This window comes from Gavialis gangeticus, unplaced genomic scaffold, assembly GCF_001723915.1.
Source record: "Gavialis gangeticus isolate Ggan-Ray unplaced genomic scaffold, GavGan_comp1, whole genome shotgun sequence".
In the NCBI taxonomy this organism is placed as follows: Eukaryota; Metazoa; Chordata; order Crocodylia; family Gavialidae; genus Gavialis; species Gavialis gangeticus.
This window is the reverse complement of record NW_017729014.1, coordinates 4,641,822-4,649,556: the sequence shown is the minus strand read 5'-3', so window position 1 is coordinate 4,649,556 and position 7,735 is coordinate 4,641,822. Positions and strand designations below refer to the sequence as shown.

Genomic DNA, 7,735 nt, shown 5'->3' with positions numbered 1-7,735 from the left:
ACTCCGCAGCAGGAGAGTACTTGTAAATAAAAGTACTACCTGGCTGCAGAGTTTTTTTACTTTGCAGCATTGCACGTGTAGACACTGATGCAGCCGGCTGGGACATGAGGGCCTTTCAGTGTGGAGGCTGCCTACCAGCTAGTCCTACACAGTAGCACTCTCATGCCTCAGCCAGCCCCTCTGCAGCACGTTGAGCTGGGTTGGAGCAGCCCCAGGCTGGCAGGCTGACCCCCTGCGCCCTCTGCCAGCCAGGGCTGCTCTAACCTGGCTCAATGGGCTGTGGTCCTGGGTGCATATTCAAATAGTGCACCTAAGGGCAATAACCTCCAGTGTGATGTGCCATATGTGCTGAAGTTTATTGCTGCATGCTAATAGCACATGTACATGCGCCCAGTGCCAATTGGTTTGGGCTCTGCAGGCTCTTTCAGAAATCTACCTAAGCCAAGTGGGAATCGCGAATTAATGAATACCTTTGTCACCGGAGCTGGTCAAACAATAGAAAAAAACGTTCAGCATATAAATCATTCAGTAGCACTGGAGGGTGACATTGGCCGAGGAGCATATTCACAGGGATCTGCTCTTTCATGCACAAACTATATGCATGGCCAAGGGCTTAAGGAGAGGAAAGAGCCAGTTTAAGAAACTGAGAAAACACAGAAAATAATTGCAAGTATAGATGGGTCTAGCCTGAGATTTTGTCACTTTGAATTAACATGGGCAGGCACCTGAACCAGCTGCCTTCCAAGAAGAATTCTTCACTGATTGCCCCAGCTACTTCTGCGAGAGGAATGGTGGCAGCTCGTAGCCTCTAGAGGGGGAAGAAAAAACACAGTCGGAGGGAAGCTGGTATTTAAACTTTGTAGAGTGAGAGAGAAAAGGTGTTGTTATGGTAACAAATTGCTTGTATTCTCCAAAGGAAGCACTGGCTCTGTTTAATAGGGGGGAAATGCAGGGAAGGCAAAAGGATAATATTTCAAAAAAATTTTAATGAGACATGAATTGCACATTCTCATTCTGTTGGAGTGTGTAATGGTTCAAGAGGGAGGAAGAGTGGCATTTATAACCAGGTCTTGAGTACAGCGTGCATGTGTTCTGTCTGCTGTTACTTCGGCTCTCTGGACTACGCAGAGCCCAACTTTAGACACTTGATTCCTTTGCTCATTTTGTTTTCCAAACATGCACTGTTTGTAAAATGGCCAGAGTAGGTGGCACCTTAGGAGCAGCCAGCAGTGGCATCCTCTTTTTTTCCAAGCCCTCGATATGCAGCAAGAGAGGCTGGCTCAGTCCACAGAGCACAATTAGAAAGCCAGACGGTAATCACTGCTGGAGAATTTGACAAAATGGCATGGCTAGTATGGCTCAGTAACACTTCCAAATAGTTCACCCCCAAATCAACTGTTTAAAGACGAGAACACAAAAGCGACTTCCCACACGTTAATGGGTAGGGTAGTCCACAACACCTGAGAGTGCCTGGTTCTCTCTGTGGAAAGGCTCAGGTCAGCACCACAAATGAAGGATGTTTTTTGAGGTCTGGGCAGGCAAAAATCCAGTCCTTGATATTCCCCCACCTGGTTTGAGGCATAGGAATCTGATGCTGTAAGCACAGGCCTCCAGGCAGCAGAACTGCATGGTTACTTCCCAGATTTCAACGAAACAGTTTCTCCTGTTGCCTTCCCCTACACACTGGGCATTTATTTGGCAGAGGGAAGCAGTGGTTTAGATAAGAAACACAATAATTAGGAACGTGCCAGAAATCAGGTATTAATAGAAGCACCATTAGAGGATTTATGGATAATTTAAGATGCAGCACATTCTTCTAGTGAATGCCTTGTCTGTTTAAAAGCAGTAATTGCCCATTATCTTGCAGCTTCTGATGTGCTTGGCTTGTGCTTGCATGACACATTAAGATACAGAATATATTTAAAGAACTAACAGTAGTTTAGAGTACCTGCTCACAATCTGAAATGCAAGAATCCAATAACACCGAAATGGCAGCTTGGAGGTGAGGGGAAGAAAAAGCACACACAAAGGACCGAATCAATAAACAGGTAAGTGCCCCGTAGCAAGGCGGTGGCTGTAGCTATTGTTAACTGCTTAAACTGGAAAAGACAGTTCTGCTTATCTCAAACACTAATAAATTCTGCCTCTCCTTTACTATCTGCCACTTGGTTTTTGCCCCAGAGCATAGATCCTTCTTGTTCATTGATCAAACAGAATATAGTTACCGGTTAAAGGGAAATAAAAGGGCTGTTGCATACTGAGCGAGCTTTGGAGCACAGCGCTTGTTTACCTTCAGATAGGTCTTTGGGAATGCTCTAATTTTATTCTTCACAGTATAATAGGTGTTTACTGTCCACTGCCTATTGCCGGTAAGGAAAAGTCTTTTATTGCTGCATCCAGGAGTGACTACTGGAGGCTGGACAAGATGGCTTCCTGAGGTCCCTTTCAGCCCTAATTTTCTTTGATTCTTTTCTTTTCCCCTTTTCCAGGTGCTGCTGTACAAGCCATCCTGGTTGAATGATAAGACTGTGATGCCGCATGTCAACTGCCATAGTTAATACTCTGAAGATATTCCAGCTTTTGGGGTACAATATTGGAAGAGGTCTAATTTCTTTGTCTTTGGTTAATTTGTATTGAGCCCAATGAAGTGAGAACTATGTGTGGACTCAGTTTAGTGGACTATGTAATTATTCCTTGTTTCAAGATGACCCCTTTTGGAGGAGGTGGGGCAAAGGAGGTGGTTTCTCAGTTATTCAGATGTTTTCTTGCATGGTTTTCTGCACATCATACTCCACAGCCATAAGGAACTGTACAGCTGTCCTGAAGGACAGTGGATTGCTGATTTGTGAAGACAATGCTCCCAGTCTTTTCAGCACATCACAGTCTCTAGCTTTGGGTGCTACTGTCCCCATGAAAACCAGAGTGAACACTGATTCAACTCAGGCAGGTTTGGAAAATGACAACACAGGCATCATCATGCACTCAGGTAAGACTTTAAAAGATGCTTTGTGAGTTTCTGTGCCCAGTTTAAGACACCATGATGAAGTGTGGTTTGCAAAGAGTGCTAAACTCCTACCCTCTAGAAATCAGGGCTCTTTTTAGCATCCTCAAACTAGGGCCTGTGAAAAATCTTGGAAAACCTTAAGCTTATTGACAGTACCTTATTTCTTGCTTGGAAATAAGCATTGCTGGTGAATTATCCCCAGCTCCAGCCAACACCATCCACCCTTCACACTTCCACAGGCAACCTCAAATGTTAATTAATGAAGGAATAGTCCTAAAAAGCAGGCTTGCAGCTTGCTTGGATGTTGAGTGGTGAGGAGTAATGGCAGAGCAGCATTAGTTCTACCACAGTGACACCCGAAAGACATAAGCCCTCACCTGCTGCTGTTCACTAGGTTGCATTATTGTTTTTCTTGTTAATAAAGGTGCTTCAGGTTTCTGAGGGAATCTCTCCAACCTGTACAGCAGCTGTGACTGTGTCAGACTTCCATTTTCTTGACCTTTAAATCCAGTGGAGCAGAGAAAGGCGTAGCTTATCCATCACAGGAATCAAAGTGGAATTTAGGAAGAATTTACAGAATGGATGTAAGGTAGCACAAATCCCATTTTTTTACAATAAAAAGTCTATAAAATGTTTGAAAAGTTTCCCGTAGCAAAGAAACCCAAGCTTATTGCTGGGCAGCTCAGATGCAGATGCACAACAGAGTACAAAGCTGCAAGGCTTAGGAAAGTGTCAGTTGTGCACAGGTGTGTGAAGTTCTTCACCTATTGGATTTTCATGTTCACCTTCATCCCTCATCTGTGGAGCCATGTCTGTCTTTCCCTGAGCTGGAATCGAAGGGCTGTGCTATCCCACTGAAGTAGCTTTTATCTTTTTGCTCCTGAAGAGGCCTATGGATATCAAAACTCCATGCAGCAAGCTGCCACTTCATTAGCATGTTGGCAGACAGCCCAAAGAAGTCCACCCTCACTATGAGGTCCCTGGTAAGGAGACCGCAGTAGACTCTGGTTACTTTTCTGTCTGCCAGTGCCAAGAGGCTGGGAAGGCAGTCCCAGCAGAGCAATTGTACTCTTTATTTCCTATCTGCTGAAACGAATCTTTGGTGGTGAAAAGCCTTTCTAGCAGTAAAATGAGAGTCTACATTTTTCAGAGTTCCTACAGCTCCATCCATGTCTGATGGATACATCCCCGCCAGTCATGCTATCCAGGAACCTTACTCAATTCCTGTCTCCATGGCTTTTAACTGATGGCAAGTACCCTTTCCTATGTTGATCTTTGTGATTATATGAAGAATTGAATTTGATTTAGACATAATTGTTCTAATTTGTGCACCCAATTACATATCATTTCTACATCCTGGATTTTGGCTTCCATCCAGCAATTGCAATTAAGGTTTGTACAGTGTGTGTGAGATACCAGAGCTGTCAAACATGGGATCAAAGAAAAATGTGAGGACAATTTGGAAGCCCAAACCATTTTAATGAAAATGTCCCTCATAGGGGTTTCAGTTTCAATGTTAATGACATTAATAATTTTGTGTCACACTCTTTTAGAAAGTGATTATTATTTTTTTCTTTTGCAGTGATTTGCATTCCTGCTGTTATACCAGTAATGCTGTGAGTCCATGTGGTTCAAACGGTAGCCAAACCCAATTTTAAATTCAAAATGGAAAATCGCTGTACATTATCCATGTGTTCAGATGAGCAACAATCTTGGCTTTCATCTCTGAGATGTAATATTTTCCTCTCTGACTCAGCAGAGGTGAAAAATATTCCTCAGATTCAGACAGAGCGGAGGTGAAAATTCAGGCGTTCAGAGTTGTGTAGAGCTCTAGATGCATGTAAGTGAGCTGGACTGAATCCGTGTCAGAGTGAGAGACTGTCAGGAAACTGTGGTCACAGCGACTTGGGAGGTGGCAGTTGGCTGTCACCCTGGATGCTGAATCAGTGCCCTGCTTACGATGCAGAGGGGTGTCTCTGTGGCTGCTGTCCTTCTGGGTGAGATGAGGGTGCTAATGCAAAAGTCCTGACTGGTTATGGCCATTAAATATTGCAGGGAATTTTTCATGAGCCTTAGCTCCATTGCCTAGACAAATTCCAGTGCAGGTTATTAAAGTCTGCCTCTGTTATTGAGAGTTGGATTTCCAAAAGGGCTGAGCACTCTTAATTTCAGCTGACTCTAATTTCTTCATGTGCAAAATGGGGACAATGATACTGACCTTTGTAAACCACTTGGGGATCTGCTGATGTAAGAGTGCAGGCCTAATTAGTTATTAATAAGAGCTTTAGCTCCTTAGCACCTTTGAAAATCAAGCCTTCCTTGGACAGGGCTTTTCTTGCTTCCTTCCCCAAAGGTGAGGAATAGGAGAACTGTGTGGTGGGAGCATTCAAGAGGGAGCTGCATTCCAGTACTTTATGAACTGATCCATATGCATCCTTGATCTGCATCCCCAGAGGCACACTTTCCTTTCTTGCAGTAGACTTTCCCTTTCTAGTGTCCCTGTGCTCAAGTCTTTGCTGCTGGGCACCAGTGCAGATACAGGGAAATCAACTAGCTCTTATTTTAAATTGTAAATAGATTGGCAGACATTAAGAGCAGGGAGTGTTATTTGATCATCTTATCTGACATTCTGTAAGACGCGGGCCAGAGAATTGAAGCCAGTTATTCCCACATTGATCCCAGGAGTTTGGGTTTGGCTGATACATAACATCCATAAAGGCATCCAGTCTTGACATGCAGAAGACATCGAGCTGCGCAGAATCCACCACTTCCCCTGGAAGTGTGTCCCACTGCTTAACCACTCTTACGCAAACAAAGAATTGGCCACTATTTCTAAAGGGATTTTTGTCTATCCTGAACTTCCACCTCCTGGACCTCCTGAAGCCTTTCTTGTATAAGCAGATCTTTATTGCCTTTTTTTCCTAAGAAGGGGCTAATACAATGGAGAGAAAGACTTTATTGTGATGATCTCAATGATGAGCCTTTAAATTTTCTCCTTGGAAGGATATTTCCCTCTCCCTCAGATCATTTTTGAACCTCTTGTTTCTTCTCCACATAGGAGCCTTCCTTTATGGAGCATCCACTCTGTTTCGCTTTCCCTTTTCTCCTGGGGGCACTCCAGAAAGCCATAGATGACAATGTTGATAAAGGCTTTTCTCAGTCTCTTTCAATGAGCACAGGGACATGCTCTGGAGCATCACTTCCTTAAATTGCTATTTAGCAGCCTTCAAGAGCTTGGGAAATTCAGCTTGTGAAGGAGAAGTCAGTCTATGATACATGGATGAACTTGCAACTTTCCTGTTGAGAAACCTCATCGGAGTTCCCCACCATTTGCCATTTATTTCTGATCATTTAATTACAGTCACTCTGGTTTCCTATTGTGCCCAGAAGTGACAGTGACATGGCAATCACTGGCAATAATTTCCCGAGTTGCCTTGCTCATGAACATACTCTCTGAGTTACTGCTTGCAAGTCTATGCTGTTGTTATCAGATAAATCAGTTTTGATGTATACAACTAGAAATATATATATAGTTTTAAATTGACCCCTTCAAGTTAATGTTGAGCCCCTGCTGCTCTTGAGGCAGGTGGCATCCTTGATTAACTTCTTAATGAATTGCCTGGTTATGTACGTTTCTTGTAGTTTTCTCCAAATTGCAGCAAGTAGAAAGAGCTCTGAACAGTGCTCAGTTGAGGAATAGATAATTCTGAAACCCCATGGGATGCAATTGCAGCCACGCAGCCCTCCAGAGCATGGACAGATATTCTAACAAAAAAAACCAGGAAGGAAGAATTTAAATGCACGCAGACACTGAACTCAGCTTCTAAATGCGTATGGAAACCTATTGCTAATTATCCCATGGCTGAAACTTGCATGATTTTTTAAGCCACCATTATGGCTGAATTTATACTCTCATCTGTGGTTAAGGAATAAGTTGCATCAACTCCTTTGTGAGCTCCTGAGGTATCCTCTTTCATATCTTTTCTATTCCTTGATCAGGTTCTCTATAAAATAACTTGGCAACAAGAACACTGTCTTTTTCAAGGTCAGTGACAAGCAGCTGAAGGTCACGTAGTTTGCATTTGCTTTCAGCGAAAAGGTCTAATAGACAATGGACTTAATTTATTTCTCGTAACATTGAAGCCCAGTGCATAGGTACTGGAAATGCAGCTTTCAGCCATTAGCAGATCTGACTAGCTGAATATCCATCCAGAAAACTTTTAAACCATTCTCATTTGAACCCCATGATATGCCAGGGCCGTTACTCTTTACCTGTCAGATGAGTAAGATGGCCAGGAAGGTAATTTGGGCTGTTTTCACACAAGGGGATAATTAAGGCCAAGCATTATATTCAGAAAACAATCCCTTTGGCCTCATTTGGCTGAGATTTCCTTGTTTGTTCTGTTTACTGAATACTTATGAAAAAACATAATGGGCCAATCATATCTAGTCTTGAATATGAGCCCACAGCAACTAGAAGCCAAATCTAAATAGTGAAGGCAGGTTTTGTTTGGAATACCTTACTTCAGCCCAACCAGGAGAAAATCCTATGTCCAAAGGACACCAGTAGCCTCAAAGACTTACAGTAAAAGACACAAGTGTCTGTGGAGGCGAAGTGAAATCTGGTGAGGTTGAGAAGAAAAATTGATACTGAGCTAGGGGGAAGGCAGAGTGCTGTTAGGAGAAGCAGTCTGAGCATCCAGGCATTTTACAGAGGACTTTCAAAGGAAA

The 7,735-nt window shown here is 43.2% G+C and overlaps 1 long non-coding RNA gene across 2 annotated transcripts; it reads left to right on the top strand.

The window, feature by feature from the left end:
- The first annotated feature begins 585 nt into the window (after positions 1–585).
- LOC109293605 lies at positions 586–3,445 on the top strand. Of its 2 annotated transcripts, XR_002096342.1 has the most exons (3): positions 586–2,048; positions 2,490–2,585; positions 2,705–3,445. It is a non-coding gene; the product is annotated as an uncharacterized LOC109293605 (long non-coding RNA). The 2 variants fall into 2 exon arrangements; XR_002096341.1 differs by having other exon boundaries at positions 2,490–3,445.
- Positions 3,446–7,735: the final 4,290 nt, after the last annotated feature.